This window comes from Pteropus medius, unplaced genomic scaffold (genome assembly GCF_902729225.1).
Source record: "Pteropus medius unplaced genomic scaffold, Ma_sr-lr_union100, whole genome shotgun sequence".
In the NCBI taxonomy this organism is placed as follows: Eukaryota; Metazoa; Chordata; class Mammalia; order Chiroptera; family Pteropodidae; genus Pteropus; species Pteropus medius.
In genome coordinates this window covers 2029534-2049630 of record NW_024349803.1, presented here as the reverse complement: position 1 = coordinate 2049630, position 20097 = coordinate 2029534, and the positions used below count along the sequence as shown (strand labels likewise).

Genomic DNA, 20097 nt, shown 5'->3' with positions numbered 1-20097 from the left:
GGGTTTGTGGAACCACAAGATAACAGACCTGGGTCAACAGAATTCCTTCATAGAAGGCAACCCTCCAAATACCTGACTGGACTTTTCATGGCTGAAAAATAAACTTTTATTTTGTTAAACCACTGAAATGTGGGGTTTATAGCAGCACTGTCCAACACATCTCTGCCAGGACAAGAACACAGGTACGCAAGCTCACCATAATTATAAAGAGCAATCAATTAGTTAAAGTGCTAATTACAGAGTCAGATGGTAAACTGATGTTCTATGCAGAACATCTCCAAAACCTTCATGGGTCTTACATTTTGGAGCAATCAATTTATCAAAGAGACTTTACTATATGCCCAACTCATGTTACAATCATAGGTTCAGGGAAGAGCAGAAAAAAAAGAGCCCTCCCTCCCCACCAGAGGGTTTTTTAAAAATTTATTTTAGTTTCAAGTATACAGTACATGGGTTAGACACTTATATACTTTATAAAATGATCCCCCTAACTACTCCTTCTCTCCTCCCACCAGAGGGTTTTAATGGAGGCATAACATGCCCATGGAGTAATATTCCACAGTGGTCTGGAGACCTACGGCAAATGCTTGGTACATACGTCATTCATTCATGGATCTTCTCCTACCTCAGCAGTGGTAGTCTCTGGAGTTATATAAACTAAGATAGAAATGTTATGGATGTGGTTTCATAGTGTAGCGGTTAGCACGTCTGCTTTACACGAAGAAGGTCCTGGGCTTGCGCCCCAATGGAGCCACGGTCCATGGTCTATGGCCATGCCACCCTGATCAAGCCCAATATCTGATCTTGGAAGCTAAGCAGGGTTGGGCCTGGTTAGAACTTGGATGGGAGACCACCTAGGAAAACCAGGCGCTTTATGCCAAAAAAAAAAAAAAAAAAAAAAGAAAAAGAAATGTTAGAATTGTAGAACCTTAGAAAACTTGATTGTCCTCATGCTCCAGGCCAAATCTGACTTTGTGAGAGAGATTTTCATAAATAATTTATAAGCTACAAAATTATTCCAACTCCCAGGTCCCTTCCACTGACGCTACCACACTGCCAGCCCAACACTGTAACCTCTGCATGCCCATGACAGGGGGTTAACTGAAGGGTAGACTAATTTTCATTTATTTATTCATTAAACAAAGGTTCATTGAGAACTAAGTGTGCTAGATTCTGGGGTTATAGCGGTGAACAAAACAAATTAGAAGCCCCGTTATTGGAGAAGTAACGTGGAAAGTAATGAAGCAGAGTAAGGGAGATAGGGAGAAACAGGGTTGAGACAGTTGGAGAAGTTCTCTCTGAGTAGATGACATGTGTATAAAGACTTGAATGACATAAATCATGTGGACACCTGGAGGAAGAGCTTTCTAGGGAGAGAGAGTATCAAGGACTGAAAAGGCTCTGAGGTGTGATGCAGTCAAGGAACAAGGAGGTCAGTGTGGATAGAATAGAATCAATGTCGCCAAGAGTCCTGGAGGCAGCAGGGGCCACTGCAAGGCCTTTAGCTTTTTCTCAAGGTGAAATGGAAAGTTAAAGGAGAGTTTGTAGCAGAGAAGTGCCACAATCTGATCCTTTTAAAGGGTCAAAAATCCACCTAGCTCCTTTATTAAGAATAGACGTGCTGTAGTGGAGGCCAGAGGACCAATTATAGGCTGTCTTAAGTCAGTTTGGGGTACTGTAACAAAAATACCGTAAACTGAATGGCTTAAAAACAACAAAAAGAATTTATTTCTCTGGAGACTAGGAAGTCCAAATTCAAGGTGCTGGCAGATTCTGTAACTGCTGAGAACCCACTTTCTGATTCATAGAAAGGTGTCTTCTCACTGTGTTTTCACATGGTGGGAGATGTAAGGGAGCTCTCTGGGGCCTCTTTTATAAGGGTACAATCCCATTCATGATGACTCCATCCTTGTGACCTACTCACCTCTCCCGAAGGCTCCACCGTCTACTACCATCAAATTGGGGATTAGATTTCAACATATATATTTTACAGAGACAGATATTTGGTCTATAGAAAAGGTTATTGAAATAATCCCGGTAAGAGATGATGATGTCTTTGGCCAGGATGGTAGCATTAGTGGTGGCAAGAAGTACTCTTATTCTGGCTCGATTTTAAAAGAAGGGCCAACAGGATTTGCTGACAAATTGTATATGGAAAGGTAGAGAGAGAGGAGTTGAGATCATTCCAAGACTTGGGGCACGAACAAATGTAAGACGAAAGGTGCCATTTTCTGAGAGAGAACGACTTTTAAAGGGGCTCGTTTGGGGATAGCTATTAGGAGTTCAATTCTGGATACTTTAGGTTAGAGATGTCCATTAGATATTCAAAGAGAGATAATAAATAATGTCTGGGTTGGAGACACATCTTTGGAAGCCATTGGCCTAGACATGGTATTTAAAGTCACAAAACCAGGTAAGACAACATTGTTCAGACTGAGAAGAGTTTGAGACTGAGCTAAACTGCACTTCGGTGTTGAAAGACAAGAGAGATAAGAAGAAGCCAGCAAACGAGGTTGAGAAAACTTTGCCAAATAAGGTAAAAGGAGGATCAGAAACTAAGAGAAGAAAGTGTTTTAGGGAAGAGGGAGTGATCAATGGTGTCAGCTGTTACTGAGAGGCGAAGAATGGTGAGGCCTGAGAACCAACCTGGATTAGGCAGCATGAAGGCACTGGTGACCATGACAAGCACTGTTTTGGATGGAGCCATAGGAAAGGAAGTTGGTTGAGCGGGTTCAAGGGAGGTGGAGGTGAGAATGTAGCTAGAGCAAGTACAGGCAATGCTTCTGAAAAGCTTCACTGTACAGACAGTGGAGAAATGGGGCAGCATCTGGGATGAGAGACGCGTAATGCAGAAGGTGTTTGTTTGTTTTTTAAATCAACATTTGGATGCTTATGAGAATGGTCCAAAAGAGAAAGAAAATTGATGTGAGGGAAATAAAGTAGATATTTTTCAGGTTGACAGGCTTCTTTCCCAGACATTAAGGGATGAGACCTAGTGAATGAGTGGTGGGACAGTGACCCAGGACAAACACGCGTATAGGTCAACAGTAGACAGAGTAGCACATACGGGCAAAAATGCAGGTGTCAATCAGGCTGTTAGCTGAGGCGCTGGAAACCTGTGAAAGCTATCCTCTCGGAGTTTCCATTTTCTCAAGGAACTAGGAAGCAAGGTTATAGCTAAGAGTGAGGAGGAGATGGAGGAGGAAGGAGGTATAAGATAATTTTCTAGAGATAACATGAGCCAAGCGCAAGTAGGATGATTAACCAGGTTGCACCAAAGGCCCGTCTGAGGTTGGTGAACATGAACTGAGAGAGCAATCAGCATGGTTTGAGGTTTTCCTCCAGCCACATCCAGCTGAAACGGTGTAGGCGTGAAGTTGGGCAGGGACTTGGGTTTCACCTGAGCTGGGTTAAGACAGACAGTTGTGACAGGGAGGCCACCTTGTCTGAGAGAGAGCTCATCAATGCCACCTTTACCTTGTGTGTCTCTTGTACTGGGATGCCTTTATGCTCTTGGAATTTTATGAACTTTAATTGCAGTAGTTGGGTTGTTAATGTTTGCTGAATTCCTCTCTGCCAGATGGCGTTCTAAGCATTTCTCACGGATTACCTTATTAAACTTCATGACGACCGTATGAGGCAGGTGCTTTTATTATTCCCACTTTGCTGATGAAAATACTGAGACGCACAAAGAGATTAAGATACTTGTCCAAGGCCACAGACCAGAGTTTCCACCACTATCATACACCTTCCAAGCACCGTAAATACCACAGAAGCCTGGGCTTTGCTGTATATCTTAGTGCCTCATGAGAAATCACAGATATCCTAAATTTGGATAGCAGATGGGGAAACATATTCCAATTTATTGCCTAATTTATGAAGGACTCTAACTTAGCTCAAGTTCTGGAGGCATGCTAGTTTAACAGGCATTCTAACCCAATTACGGGAGTCGGAAAAGAAAAGGATGATGGCTAGAAATTCACAGCCAGCCTGCCTTAATTGTCAGCGAATGGGGGTGGGAGAAAGTTTGCCTCAATTCCTAAACTTCCTCATAATTAACAATATTGTGACTCAACATTACATCCACACACGCCTACAAACGTTTGCGTTTTGGCATTCCAAGGGCGGATGCCATATCCACCATGCTTCTCTGTGAGTAACCAAGGAAATGGTCTGTTGGTCTACCCAAAGACACGGGAGGGAGATGACTCAGCTAAATATTTTAAAAATCAGTATATTATTCTCCTAAACCCTGTTTTCTTCGTTATCTTAATCCCCCAGTTCTCATGTCCCTTGAGTCTCCAGTCATTTTGCCATTTCAGCAACTACTCCCAGTCTTTCCCAGCTGCCAGAATTCAGCCATGGCCGCTTCATCAAGGTAACCCACTTTTACCCGTGCTTAATAGTTCAGGCTGTGACAAATACCTTTCCGGGGAAAAGCATCAAATCTCCTCATGTGTGAGTGCTAGGGACTGTTAATTTTGCTTTCGGCAGACTCAGAAGAGGATACACTGACCCACAGGGCCTCTACGGGAGGAACGGGGCCAGTTGGTAAGGGAGGGACCTAATGGAGATGCTTCAGGGCCCAGGAGAGTGCACGGAGACTCAGAGCGAAGTCAGTTGGGGATTAAGGTGAGATGGGGAGAGACAGGGCTACAGAGTGGACTGTTCATTTATTTCCCTGAAAGCCTGAAGGGTCTCTGGGGTGAAATTATGGCTAATGGACATTTTTGAGTTTTAATAACTCTGCGCCTCTAAATAGGGTGGGGAGTGCTATCTCCTTTCCTTTCTGTTGGTAGTGCTGCTTTGGACTCACACTCTCCCTTAGGCCCAGGCCATGAAGGCAAGACGAGAAGCTGGCATCCTACAGCCCACTGTTCCAGCCCTGGAACCCCATCTACCTCCATGGCCTGGGCTGCAAGCTTGGGCTCCTGGGGCCAGTCCTTCTCCCTCTATTTCTCATGTTGCTGGGTGGGGAATGGAGCAGGCACTGAGGACAGCTTTGCCATCTCTCCCCATAACACTGACTTCGTGGGGACTGTTGAGGTGTTTTGAGGAACAGGAAGAGAAATTTTTTCCTCAGGGAAAAAATGCTCCAACATTACAGGTCAAGTGTAAACTGCTTGGGCCCTTGAGAATTCCTGCGAACACACCCAGATCCCCATGGAGTAGTCAGCTTCATCAAATCAGGCACCCAGCACAGAGCCTGATGTTAAAGGGCTTAAAAACTCTTAGTGCCAAGTTCAAGGCCTGGCACATGGCATTAGTTTTGAAGCCTATCTTCTTGGTGATCCAAGAGTTACTGTCCCATTGTAATTTTTTTCCCCGGTTTTATTGAAATATAATAGACAAATTTAGTTAAGTAACACATTTTATCACAGAAGAATTAGAAAAGCTAGGATAAAGGGGGGTAGGATCCTATAATCTCACATAAAGATAGACACATTAAACGTTTTGTCTTTCCACCAAGATTTCTATGGGTATATCTACACATAAATACATCTACATAGATGGCGATGTACTTAAATGTACTACTTTATAAACTTTTCCACTTGACAATAAGTCTTGTTCGGCGTTCAATGTCAGCACACACAGCTCTACATCATTTTTAATGACTACACTGCAACCCTTTGGGTCAATGTACTCAAATTCATTTAGCCAACCCCCTGTCGTTGGATGTTTATGCTGCTTTCAAATTCTTTTTCTATTATAAACAAAGCTGCAGTGAATATTTTTGTACATACAGTTCGTGCCCTTGAGGAACTTTTAGTATAAGAATTTGAGATGAGGATTCCCCTGCTTTAGGTTTTGGCTGGTAAAATAATGACTTTTGTTTTTAACGATAATACTGATAATAAATGCCACTTTCATTCAGCATTTACTTCATGCCCGGCATTGTGCTAAGGGCTTTACACCCATATCTCGTTTAATCCTTACAACAACACTGTGAGGTCGGAATTAGTAATATCTGTATTTTGTGGAAAAGAAAAATGGAAGCTCAAAAGGCACAAGTGACTATCCCAAGGTCACATGAAGAGTAAGTGGCAGAGACAGAACACAAATCTAGGTCTGTAGCCACCAAAGCACAAGCTACAGGTGAAATGCTAGACTTTCTCTTGACAGTTACTTTGGAGTCCAAGTCCACAGATTTCAGCCTCAGACCTACTCCTTATCAGATTCAAGTTGAAATAACGAAACAGCAAAAACAGACCCCTTGTGGTGGATGGGTATTTTCCCTCCCTGTATTCATGCCTCTTTGCAATGTGAGTTCAAAGCTCCTCCCTTTGAGAGGGGAACCTGTTTCTGGACCCTGGAACCAACACTGACCTCTGTGGTTTGCTTTAACCAATAGAATGAGGCAAATGGGACCTTGTGACAGTTCCAAGCTTAGACTTGAAGAAACCCTGCTGCTTTTGCTGTCACCTGGGAACTTGCCTCTGTCATGTGAACAAGCTCAGGCTAGCCTGCTGGAGGATGGGAGATATGTGTGGCTCGGTGGCTCCGTGTCCCCAGCCAAGAGTACCTACCTGTCAGGCAGGTGACTGAAGCTGTTGGAGTCCAGCATAAACACCCACCCAATCATGAGCTCGTAACGCTTAATGCTTTAAGTCTATAAATTATGTGGTAATTATTAAGTAGCAAAAGCTAATGGGTACCTGGGTGGGTTATGTGTGAGTGATGTAGTCTGGGGAGAGGGGGCTCCAGTGGAGGCTGTGAGCCACGTGGCTGGGAAGGCTTCACAGAAGAGGTGACAGCTCGTGCATTGCAGGGTGTGCAAGAAATAGCAAAGCCTCCTGAAGCAGAACAGAGAGGTGGGTTTGCATGTACAATTAGATAAACCTCATTGCTAGGGCTGCGGGTTGCTGGGTTGCCTGAGACATCTCTCCAGAGCCTGAATTAAGCAGAAACCTCCCTCTGGCCAGAAAGGCATCTAGATGTCATTTACACACCAATTCAAAAAATGAAACACCTGGCAGGTTTCTGGCAGCCTCTCACAGGTCTACCCTGAGGGCTGGAGCAGAGATTAGTTGGATGATGGTATCCCTTTCAAGTGGACAATTGGAATTCCGGTCTCGGGCCATAAGAAAATGTTGCTTCTCCTCCAGCGTCTCCTCTCCTTGACCGGGACTCGGCCTTGAAGCATCCTGTGCCCTGGGAAATCCTGAAGGAACAGCTTTCCTGCACCTCCGACAAGGCATCTATTGCAGTGTTTTCCAGTAACACTTACACAAGTGACCCAGCAGGGTGGCTTTTAGCAGTGTCCTGATGAAAGAATTGAGCAAATAATCTGCCAAGGTGAGTGACTCAACGACACCATTTATTCATTTTCATTCATTCATTCATTCCACAAATATTCTCAATGGGTCTAAGATGCCCTGAAGAAGCATACAGCCTAGTATGGAGGGCAGACACAAACGGAAGCCTAGAGTCCATAAAAATCTTACATTCACTAGCCACCTCTTTCTTTTTTGCTTTCCCTGGTTGCTCAATAAATGCATCTCTTGAACATTCTGTTTTGTCTTAACTAAACCTAGGTGAGAAAGCAGGAGGTCCAAAAGGTAGACTAGGAGTTGCCCCTCCCTGGTTTAGGTTGGTGATGGAAGCAGCAAGCTCTCTTCTCTAGTATCCGAAGGAGTCTGGGGGGCTGGGATAGTGAGAAGAGAAAGATAGATGAAGTGGGGGTGTGTCTAGATGCTGAAACCTATCAACACATGGGTTTTGGTGGCACCTAGGAGAAGAAGAGGTACATGGGCAGAGTTGCTGAGGCTGCATTCTTATAGGAAGCCAAGGTGATAGGTTGGAGTCCCAAAGGCACTGTTACCTGTATGGTGCCATTATAATAATAGTAACAATTTTCATATCTAAAATTTTTCAGCACTTGTTCATTAATGCCTTATTGTGCTGGTCTTGTGGGAGGTGTCAGGTAGCTAACGAGGGTCCTGTCTCCAAGAATTCATGGTCTGCTGGGACAGATAGGTCTGCAGGCAAATTGTTGCCTTCCAAGGTGATGGACACCATAAGGGGAACAAGCCCAGGATGTGCAGAGAGCAGAGCCAGGGGCCCGTGTGGGTCAGGGAGAGCTTCATATTTGGGTTGGATGAGTAGGCGTTTTCAGGTGATGAAGAGGCATTTCAGGAGGAATAAGAAATCGAATAAACCAAGATGCGGCAGAATGAAAAAGCATAGATGACTCCAGTGTCCCTGAGTGTAAGATGAACAGGGTTCCATGGACACCAGGCTGGAGAGAGGCAGGCAGGAGCCAAACTGCACAGAGATTAACGGGTCAGCTGGAGGAGCCTAGACTTCATCCTGTGGAAACATGGAGAGTCCTCGAAAGGCTTTGATCAGAGAGTGATGCAATCAGAGCTGTGTTTTGGAAGGAGTTCTCTGGTAGCTGTGTGGAGGACGGTTTATAGAAGAGTAAAGCAGGGCAGTAATGCCAGTGGGGAGATGCTGCAGGAATCTCAGCAAGAGGTGATGGTGGCAGGTGCAGTGGGAGAGCATTAGTGCAGTGGTTGTGTGCAAAACTCTGAGGTCAACCTCCAGGATTCAAAACCTACCTGGATCCAGGGGGAAGAGGGAAAGAGAGGCATAATCCTTAGCTACTCTTCAGAGGGTGGGCCAAAGAAGAACAGAGAGGGAGGGAAGAACTTTTATTCTTCTCTAAGCTCCGACATTTTTTATCTCATGGACTACTCACATCCACCATGAAGTAATCAATACCATTTCCATTTTTCATATGAAGAGACTGAGAGGCAGCAAAATTCTTCATCATTCTACAATGGCAAACCTGCCTTCAGATGGAGAAATGAGAAAATGGGACCCTGCGTTAGGACAGCCTCCTCTCACTCTGGGTATATTTTCTTACTAAGCTGGGAAGGTGGAGTTCTACCTTGAATCACTGCTTTTTGTAAGTACCATCGAGTGAATTAAGTACAGTTAAAGGGGCTCCACTGAGCAGTAGGAGGGAGACAGGAGTTTGTAGAGCTCAGTGTGTTTCTGTCTCTAGACTCAGGGAACATTTAAATGAAACATATACAAATGCCAGGAAGTGTGATAAGCACTTTATATACATGATTTCACTTAATACCCTAAATACCCTCATGAATTAAGTCCTACAATCCTCCCATATTTTAGAACATCCCTGCTAGTTTCATGACAGGGTGGGCAGGATGCGTAGGTCATCTACGGCATGTGGATCCACCTGGAAGGCTGGAGGGCAATCCCTGAGGTTAATCTCAATATGAATGAGCTAGAATACGAGCTCTCAACTTGGGTTCCATCCTTGAATGGGGGGAGGGGTCCACATGCTGAGAACTTTATATCATCCCCATAGCTGAGTTGTGCAGACCACTGCTTAACCGATGGATAGTGTACAAACAGCACAGGCTTAGTGGCGAGAGAGACCTAAGATTCCAGTCCTACCACTGATTAGCTCTTTGACCCTGGGCAGTGGATTTGCTTGGCTTGGTCTCAGATTCTTCAACTGTAAATCGGGGCCAACAACAATACCTATTATTCTGGTTCTTATTGCTTTGTAGCAAACTATCCCCAAACTTACTAGTTTAAAATGATCACTTGTGGCTTTGTCGGTCAGGAGTATGGGGAAGGCGTGGCTGGGCAGATCTGATTGGAGGCTCTCATATGATTGCAATCAGACGTCATCTGGGGTTGCTGCTGTCTAAAGATTTAACCGAGCTGGGCATGCAAGATGCTCACTCCATGCATGGCAGGTGGTGCTGGCTGTCGGCTGTGAGTACAGCCAGGAGTGTGTACCCATGGTCTCTCCAGCTTAACAGTCTTACGACTGAACTTTTAATATAGCAGCTCAGAACTACAAAAGAGAAATTCTTGGCTAATAAGGGGAAGCTGCATCACTTTTGGGGTCTAAGCCTGAGAAATCACTCAGTCACTTCCATAGCACTTTATTGATTACAAGCAATTCATGGGACAGCCAGGCTCAAGGGCAGAGAATTAAGCTCTGCCTCCTAATGGGGGAGTGGAGAGGGTCTAGAAGGATATCAGAAACAGGAGATATGTGGTTACTTTCAGAAAATACCATCTGCCAGCCTTGTATTATGGTATTGTACATGGATTAAATAAGGTATTGCATGGAAAGCACTTAAGACGATACTGGGCATATAAAACGTGCTCATAAAGATTAGCTATTGTTATTAGATGCGACATGTTTCTTCCATTAAGATGGTGGAAAGGATTGAGGGAAGACTAAAAGGGGTTACTGGTGGTGAAATATTAGCAGCCATTAGTTCAAAGCAATGACAAATTTAAGATTTTCCCAAGAGACGGAGTCATTGACCATTTAGCAAGTAAATGGGCCCAGGGGAGAGAAAAGAGGCAGGACCTCTGGGAGACTGAAGGAGTGAAGTGTCGAGTTTGTGCTGATTGAAAGTCCTGAAGTCTTGGTCAGGGGAGGTGTAATCCAGGATCCAGGCAGGAAGAGGTGAGAACAAAGATAGGAATGACCAAGGCTGAGGTGGGTGGAAGCAATACATTCTGGGCTCATAGTGTATGAGAAGAAGAGAAGACAAGTATTAGGAGAGAAAAAAAGTCTACGAAGCCTGGCAGGGGACCAACATGCAATCTGAGGTCATACGGCTTGGTCCAAGGAAGCTGCACCCTTTGAGCCCTGAAGTCCAAGAAGTTGTTTTGCAAACCCGTTCACTTTGGGGACAGGGAGATGAACCAGAGTTATTTCCCTCTTGGTTTCCTAGAATCTTTGCTAACCTAGGAATTCTCAATGGGGATTAAGGTTGCCATAGCTGAATTTCCTGAAAAGATCTGAGAAAACACTACACTATTTTAGTATTTCTCTTACACTAAAGTCCAAACTCCATAACATAACCTACCAGACCATGCGTAATTTGGCCCCTGCTATTTTTATACTCTCATGTTGAACTTCTCTCTGACTAGATTTTAGTTCCATTGAGCTCTTTTCAGGTGCTTAAGCACTAAACTTTTTCTTGCCCCAGGACCTTTGTTCCCGCTGTTTCTTCTGCTTAAAATGGCCTCTTCCTTTCCATGATTGACCCTTTTATGTCCTCTAGGTCTCAGCTGGGACTTCGCCTCTCTAGGGAGGGCTTTCTCAATGACCCGTTCCAAACTGATTGGCTTCTTCTTATTCTCTTTTAAAACATCCTGCTGTTTTCCTTCATACTGTTTATCGCAATTTTTATATATTTATGTATTAGACTATTTCCTTGTTTAATGTCTCCTTTCCTACTAGACTGTGAGCTATATGTAGGCAGGGGTCATGCTGTTATTTTCATTCTATACATTTAGCACCCAGCCAAGTGTCTGGTACTCAGCAGCTACGCAGTGATTAATATTAGCTATAGCAAAGTCTGTAACTTCAGTGTGGCTGAGCTAAGAGGTATGGACTTTGTCCACTCCGAGGCCACAAAGCGTAGGTGGGTTAGAATGTACTGAAATGTTGGAAGTGGTAGTGGCCAAGACCCCTCAGGGATCAGGGGCTGAAAGTGTTTTTGTTCCTGAGGGTCAAGACCCCTCGATGGTGGCTGTGTACAAAGCTGATCTCCCTTCCCTGGTGTGTTCCTTTTGAGATTGATTTCCAGGAAACACTTTTTCTGTGCATATAAATTTGTGTATTTTCTGATCTCAGAAAATGAAAACTATCACCCAACGTGCTATTGCTACCAGGAATGGAGTCTAATTTATGGCCTGCCACTTGAGATGGGTTCTGCTAGGAGGCCTTACATAACCTGTACACTCAGGTTAGGCTTCTATCTTTGGTCCTGAAATGTCTTGTCTTTATAAGATGTTCTTGCAGAAGCCTGCACTTCAAAAGACCTAAAAGAACACAAATTCACATGTACATATGCACATGTACACATAAACATACGCACAACCCCACAGATACACACACATCATAAGCTCATCCACATGAACTCCCATTAACAGTGAGATGGAAAAACTCATTTGATATGTAGATATCAAGCTCCTGCTATGTTTATGCCAAGAACTAGGATGGTTTAGGCACTTATTTGAAACAAGAGGCCATCACATTTCCTGAGGTAAGTTGTTTGTAAATCCATAATTATTTCCCTTCCTGCGTTCATGCTTCTTGAAATGTGACTTTGCACACTTTCCCACCCAGAAGTAGAGTCTCTTTCCTCACTCCTTGAATCTGGGCTGGCTTCATGAATTGCTCTTGCTAATGGAAAGTGATGGAAGCAAAATAGCATGAGTTCCGAGTCTACCTCTCAAAAGGACTTGAGCACTCCCGTTCTCTCTTTTGGAAACTTGCCCAGCTGCCATGCCAGGTTTTCCTGCTGGAGGATGAAAGACCACATAGAGCAGAGATGAGCCATCCCAGCTGAGCCCCTCCTAAAAAGATATCAGTCTCCATCAGACAGCAGACACACGAGTGAACATTGCTGCAAGTGGCCTGACACGCTCTAGCCATTCAATGAACTTGCAAAAAATAATAAATGATTGTTTTTTTAATTCACTAAGTTTTAGGTCATTTGTTACCTTAAAATAGCTAACTGAGATACTTCCTTACATGAAGGACTAAATCTGAACTTTTCCTGAAACTAATACGTCCTTAAAAGTCAAATATTCGTGTAGGACCCTGAAGCCATTCTATTGCTGATTATAAAGGCCCAGAGGACGTAATTAAAAGGGCACTGCTTTGGAAGCAAAGAGACCTTAATCTTCATCCTGACTCTGCCACCAGCTGACTCAGTGACCTTGGACAAGTCACTTGATATCTCTGAACTTTGATTCCTCTATCTATAAATTAGAAGAACAAGTTAACTAATTTTAGGCCCTTCAGGCTCTGATACACATTCTGTAGTCCCATGATTCTTAGTCTCTGCTACTTTCATCTACAAATCAAGAAAAGATAGTTCACAATTCTTCCTGTCTTACAGGAAAATCCAAAAGGATGAAGTGTTATTTCTTGGGTGGCACCTCTGCTTCCAGACACTTTCAGGAATTTGAGTGTCTATACAGCAGGAACAGACACCCTGAGATGCCGGCTTTGTGATGATTCACTGGGCTTTACCAACATATGTGAGTGCACAGATTTTCAGCTCATATTAGAAGTTAGGTTGGAACTGATGAATGTGACTCCCAGGCAGTCTCCATCACATCTCTAAAAGAAGTACAAGCATCCTATCCTAATGTGCACCCTGGCCCCCTCTTCTCTCCTCTCAGGTTCCCTCTGGAAGTTAATAAAACTTGACTTTTATGGTGAAATTGGTTTCTGAGGCTCAGAGAGGTCCTGGACAGGCAGAAACAAAATGTATATAGCATGGTTCGAAGAGAAAGTTGCTTGGAGCTGTTTGCCTAGTTCGGACCACACACAGATCAGTATAAATGTTGAGTAGAGTAAAATTATTCCTGTGCTTAGTTCTAAATGAGTTATAATAATTTGATTAAAATTTGTACCAGATATTGAACCTAGGGAGTGGCAAGGTAGAAACCAAAATCATGAGTCTGGCTTAAGACAGTGTTGGTGACTCAGGAGACAGCACTGCAGGTGGAATGTGGGATTGTGGGATCAAGGTCAGGCATTCCCATGAGAGGACACAGAAATCAAGCTCAGTGGAAAGCTATAAATTCAAAGTCCACAGGAAAATAAGAGTAAGGACCACGTACCCCTGGTCAGCAGCAATGCCAGCACACAAAAGAAGATAAAGCAAGTAAAGAAACGTTTGCTGTGAGTGTCTAAAGAAAAACGAATAGTGTATTCAGGATATTTTTGGCTGCAAATCACAGAAAATCCAACACCAAATGACTTAATCAGAAATGGAATTTAGTGGATCACAAAACTGAAAAGTTCAGGGGATAGGATGGTTTTCAGGCTTGGCTTCACACAGGGTTAAAACAATGTCATCGAGACCCAGTTTCCTCTGTCTCTTGGTTAGTCTCTGATCTCCCCGATGTGTTGCCTTTGACAGGTTCCTCGCTGATAGGTATAAGACTACAGCACCAAGATCTTTCATCTACTGCAATCTATACCCAGCGGGTATAGATACCCTTTCTCTCTTCCCTCCTTTCCCTTCCTCTCTCTCTCTCTCTCCTCTCTCTCTCTCTCTTCCCTCCCCTTTCCTCTCTCTCCAGTGTACATGAAGTCCTGGGTCTGACTCTTGTTAGTCCACTTAGGCTATGTGATCATACTCGTGCTAATCCCATTGCTAAAGTTATCCATACACTGATTGGTTTAGGCTGATTAGGGCCTACCCTGAGAGCTGGCAGGGGTCAACCCCACCCAAAGCACAGGAAATTAAAGTGGAGAAAGAATAACTCCTCAAAGGAAATTAAAGATTTTTTCTAACCAGAAGTTGGATCAATAGCTTTGGGGTGGAGAGGACCCACAGGTGTTCACTGCAGGCAGCTATGGCTAGAAATACCGAACAAGAATCAGAAGCCTTCAAGCCTGAAAGCCAAAGATTTTCTGAAAATGAAGAGTACAGGTTGTTGCAAGCAGGTAAGTTTCTAGAACATGAATATTAGTAAAATAAGCCCAATCATGGTTGTAGAGGAAGGAACGGGCTTCTTGGAGAACTCCTCCTGGGCTAGAGGGCTCTGGGCTTATAGGAGTTTGAATCTTCTAGACATGAGATCCAAAAGAGGGATCCACCAGCCAGGTTGGGAATTGTGAGACAATACATCTGAGCATGTGAAACCACTCGAATGGAACTGATCGTTCCAGGGACTAGAACTCAGAATAAACACAAGCTGCCCTAAGAGGAAACAGGTTAGAATTTTTTAAAATCTAGACATATTTTAAAGCATATCAAGCAGAGTTCTGATTCTTTCCCACATTGTCTATATGCCAAATGCAGCCTGCAGACACAAAGGAGATCACATTTAATGCTCAAATTACTAAAGCTCCAAGCTCCTACCTGGTGGATTACAGCATTTATAAAACAGGGTCACAGTCTTTTCTACAACTCTGTCACACTCTGTCACCTGGGCCCAAAGCAGTTCTGCTTGTTCCCTGAGTCTGTGATATCTCTCAACAAAACAACTCAATCAGCTGTTGGCTTTAGCCCTGTGACCACTGAGGCTTATAGCTGGCATCTGGAACCAGGAACAGAGAACAGATAGCATGGCATCTCTCCCTTCAGCTTCTTCCATTGTACCTGGACTCCAACAAATTGCCATCCTCCTCCTATAGCATCTCAAGAGATATAAATGGAGATATAAGTAGGGAATAGTTCATGCATTTAATTAATATTTTTTGCGTGTAGAGTATACTAGGTGCTTGAGTTTATAGTTTAGTGGCAATGACAGAGAATAAAAAGATAAACACACACATATGTGTGTGTGTGTATATATATACATTTGGTGCCATTAGAAAATATTCTGGATGAAAATCAGTTGATGTAATCCATCACATCAGCAGGCTAAAAAAGAAAAATCACATGATCATATCAATACATGCAGAAAAGCATTTGACGAAATCCCAAATCCACTCATGATAAATACTCTTAGCAAACTATAAATAGAAAGGAACTTCCTCAATTTGATAAAGAACATTTACAAAACCTATAGTTCACATCATACTTAATGGTGAGAAACTAGATAATTTTCTGCTAACATGAGGAAGAAGGCAAAGATGTTCCCCTCACCACTCATTTTTAACATTGTACTGGAAGCCATCTCTAACACAATAAGACAAAAGAGAAAATAAAATGTATACAACTTGGAAAGGAAGGCATAAAACTGTCTTTGTTCACAGATGACATAATTGTCATAAATAGCAGAGAATCAACAACAAGAAAAAATCTCCTGGAATAAGTGATAAGAGCAAAGTTTCAGAATACAAGGTTAATATACAAAGGCCAATTGCTTTTATGCAGACAAACAATGAATAATTGGAATTTGAGATTAAGGACAGTATCATTTACATTAACACAGAAAAATGAAATATTTTGGTATAAATCTTACAGAGTATTACAAGATATATATGAGGAAAACTACAAAACCCTGGTAAAGAAAAAAAGAACCTAAGTAAGTGGAGAAATATTCACATACATGGATAGGAGGACTCATTATTGTCAAGATGTCAGTTCTTCCCGGCTTGATATATGGATTCATTGCAATGCCAACCAAAATCCCAGCAAGTAATTTTGTGTATATAGACAAACTGACTCCAAAGTTTATATGGAGAAGCAAAAGACCTAGAATAGGTAATGCTATTGAGGAAAAACAACAAAGTCAGAGGACTGACACTTCCCTACTTCAAGACTTACTATAAAGCTACAATAAACAAGACAGTTTTGGATTGGTGGGAAAATAGACAAATAGATCAATAAGACAGAATAGAGAGACTAGAAAAGGACCCACACAAATAGTATAGTCAATTGATTTTTAACAAAGAAGCAAAGGCAATACAATGGAGACAGGATAGCCTCTAAAATAAATGGTCCTAGAATAACTGGACATTCACATGGAAAAAATGAATCTAGACACAGATATTACACCCTTCACAAAAATTAACTCAAATGGATTATAAGCCTAAGTGTAAAATGCAAATCTATAAAACCCCCAGGAGGTTGTAATAAATAAAAGATGTACATTATAATCTTCAGGGAAATCACTAAAAATACTGCACAGAGACATAGATAAAAAGCCAGTAGAGTAACCAAAATGAGTGTTAAAATATTTAATTAACCAAAAAAAAAAAAAAAGTAACAGAGGAATAAATAAGACAAGACAAATAAAAGTAATTATCAGGATTCCAGTTCACAGAGATGGCATAGACCCATTTTCCCTGCTCCTTCCTACTAAGTCCAACCATAAACCCTGAAACTGGTACAAGAGATAACCAAAGGAGAACTCTAGTAAGGAGTAATTAGGTAGTAAGTAGTAAAGAAGGTGAGCTTGTCTGCCATACCAGGACTAGAGGAACAGTGCAATGGCAAGGGGTCTTGTGTTCCAACCCCCACTCTCCCTGACTCAACAAAGGAAGGCCACGCAGCCCAGCATTTCCTGACTTCCAAGTTAACAGAAGGCAGCCCACGTAGGCTCATTCTTCCCCTGGATTGACCAGAAGTTCCTTGAGCAAAATCGGGTGAGCCTAACATCTCCATTAAGGGAGATCAGTTAACCAGGAAAGGAACTCTCTTTCCCAGGTGGGTCTAAGACTCCCTTTTTCCATCAAAAGATATTGAAGCCAGTGTGTAAAGCATGGTGGGGAGACCAAGAGACAGCAAGCTGAAAGCCTCTTTTCCTTTGGGCTGGAGACTCTCCTTTTCCAGGGTAAGTAAGCAGCATTAAGAAAAAGGGACCCAGTCATGGCAAGTGGCACGGTTCAGGATGTCTCACTGTCCCCACAGACCCAAAACTCTTCTCATCTTCCCCAAGAAACCAGGCAATTGGAGGACACCTAGAGAAGTATCTTACCACATCCCTTCTCCACTGAGAGACATCCAGCCATGTAACCTAGGGAAATTCCTTTCTCCCCACCAAACAGCACCAGCAGGGACCAGTGTGACTCCAACAGCACCAAATAAACCAAGCGGACCAAAACATCACCACGAAGGCTCAGACAATTAAATTGCCATTGGAAGCATGGTCCAAAAAAATAGGCAAGGCCCACATGCTAAACCTAAACAAAGTGACTACCTGGTAAAATAAAAGATTTAAATAGGATCAAGAGTCTCCCAACACACTGGAAAAAAAGTATCTAAAATACAAATGAAAATTATCCATTAAACAAAAACCAAGAATAGCACAACTTGAATTAGAAAAGACAACTGATGCCAACCTTGAGATGAATCCGGTGTCAGAACTGTGTGACAAAGATTTTGAAGTAGCCATCATAAAAATGCTTAACGATAAACTATACATTTTCCTGAAACAAATGAAAAAAATAAAATCTCAGCAAAGAAATAGAAGTTATAAAAATAACCAAATAATAATAAAAAAACTAAAAAATATAATAACAAATGAAAAACTTGCTGTGTTGGCTCAATAGTAGAGTGGAGATGACAGGATAGAATCAGTAAACTTGAGGACAAAACAATAGAATTGACCCAATCTGAACAACAGAGGGCAAATAGACTAAAATAAAATAAACAGAGCCTCAGTCACCTGTGGGAAAATAAGATCTGATAGCTGTGTCATCGTAATCACAAAAGTAGAGGAAAGTGGTATTTAAAGAAATATTGACTGAAAACTCCCAAAATAGATAATAAATTGGCAGATTTAAGCACTAACTTATTAATAATTACCTAATATAAATGGTCTAAATACCAATCAGAAGATAGACAGATACTAGTAGAGTGGATAAAAAAGACATAACCCAACCATATGCTACTTACAAGAAACTACCTTCAAATTAAATGACATAGGTAGTTTGAAAGTAAAGACATGAAAAAGACATTCTATGAGACATTAATTTTTTAAAAGGCAGGAATGACAATTTTAATATCTTATAAATAGACTTCAGAGAAAAGAAAATTACTTGAGACAAAAAAGATCAGAATAACATTATAAATGAACATAATTTAATTGACATATATAGGACACTCCACCTGACAACAGAGTACACATTTCTTTCAAGCACTCATGGGACATTCACCATGATTGACCATATCCTGGGTCAAGAAAAAAATCTCAACAAATTTAAAAGAACTGATATCATATAGAATGTTCCCTCTGACCATAATGGAAGGAAGAAAATAAAAAAAAAAAGAGAAGAGAAGCCATCAATGATATTGAAAATACCAAATGCTGGCAAGAAAGCAGAGAAATGATCACTCGCACAGTGCCATGGGGAATGTAAAATGGTGCAGCCCCTCTGGGAAACAGTCTGGCAGTTTCTTTAAAAACTAAACATATAATTATCATAAAACCTAGCAATTGCACTCTTGGGCATTTACCCTAGAAAAATGAAATTTTATGTTCACACAAAAACCTATACGTGAATAAACATAGCACCTTTATTTTTAATAACCAAAAACTGGAATCAGCCCAGATAATTAAATAATCTGTAAGACTTTAAAGGAACTACATGATACTGCCAAACACTTTGACCTAATGTGGCAGAAAACACATGATTTTCAGGGCACATACAATGTTTACCAAGATAGATAATATGCTGGGCCGAAAACAAATCTCCATAAATATTTGAAATATTGAAATTTTACCAAGAATATTCTCTAACCCAAATTAGAAATAACTTAATAATAAGATATCTAAAAAAGCCATAAAATATTTCCAAATTAAAAATACACTTCAACATTGCCTGTATGTCCAAGAAGAAATTATAAGAAAAATTAGAAACTAGTTCGCACTGAATGATAATGAAAATATAACATATCAAAATTCATAGCATGCAGCTAAAGCAGTGCTTAGAGGGAAATCTATGGCTTTAGGGGCTTATATTAGAAAGATCCAAAATCAGTTATCTAAATTTATATCTTACAATTCTATACACACACACACACACACACACACACACACACACCGACATATTATTGAATTGTAAAAAATAAAATAAATAAAAATAAATAAATTTACACCTTAAAAAGCTATAAAAGTGGTACCAATTCAGGATAAGATGAAATTAGCACCCGGACCCTGCCTCTCACACTGAATGCAGCTATAAAACCTGTACAGATTATATCGAGCATCAATTTGAGGACTCTGAAAATAAAATAGTAGCAGGCAGGTTGGGGAAGACAACAAGAATTCAAAGTACCACTGAACTGATGGTGAGTTTATCAGATTTTTTTCTCTTTGGCGAATTTATCAGATTTTTTTCTCTTTAGTATCCCCTGACCTAATCTCAATGCATTCTCAAACCCAGAAGTGATACTGAAGTGCAGAAAAAGAGAAGCCCTCTAGTTCTGGCTCAAAGAGTGAAAAACTTAACTTCTAACACTAAGAGTGAGCACAGAAAGTCCTGGTTTAGTCTCAGGAGGGTGAGACAAAATATTGTTGTTTTCACAGTATATATGTATGTATGTATGTACGTACGTATGTACATATGTATGTATATATGTATGAACCATATCCATCTATCTATCTATCTACCTCTATCTATCTAGCCATCCATCCATCCGTCCATCTATCTTTGTCTTCATGTTTCTTGGC

At 41.6% G+C, this 20097-nt stretch overlaps 1 long non-coding RNA gene across 1 annotated transcript; it reads left to right on the top strand.

Moving 5' to 3' along the window:
• Positions 1 to 4262: 4262 nt before the first annotated feature.
• LOC120581946 (uncharacterized) lies at positions 4263 to 13242 on the top strand. Its single transcript, XR_005647406.1, has 4 exons — positions 4263 to 4378; positions 7107 to 7296; positions 8747 to 8855; positions 12915 to 13242. It is a non-coding gene; the product is annotated as an uncharacterized LOC120581946 (long non-coding RNA).
• The last annotated feature ends 6855 nt before the right edge of the window (positions 13243 to 20097 follow it).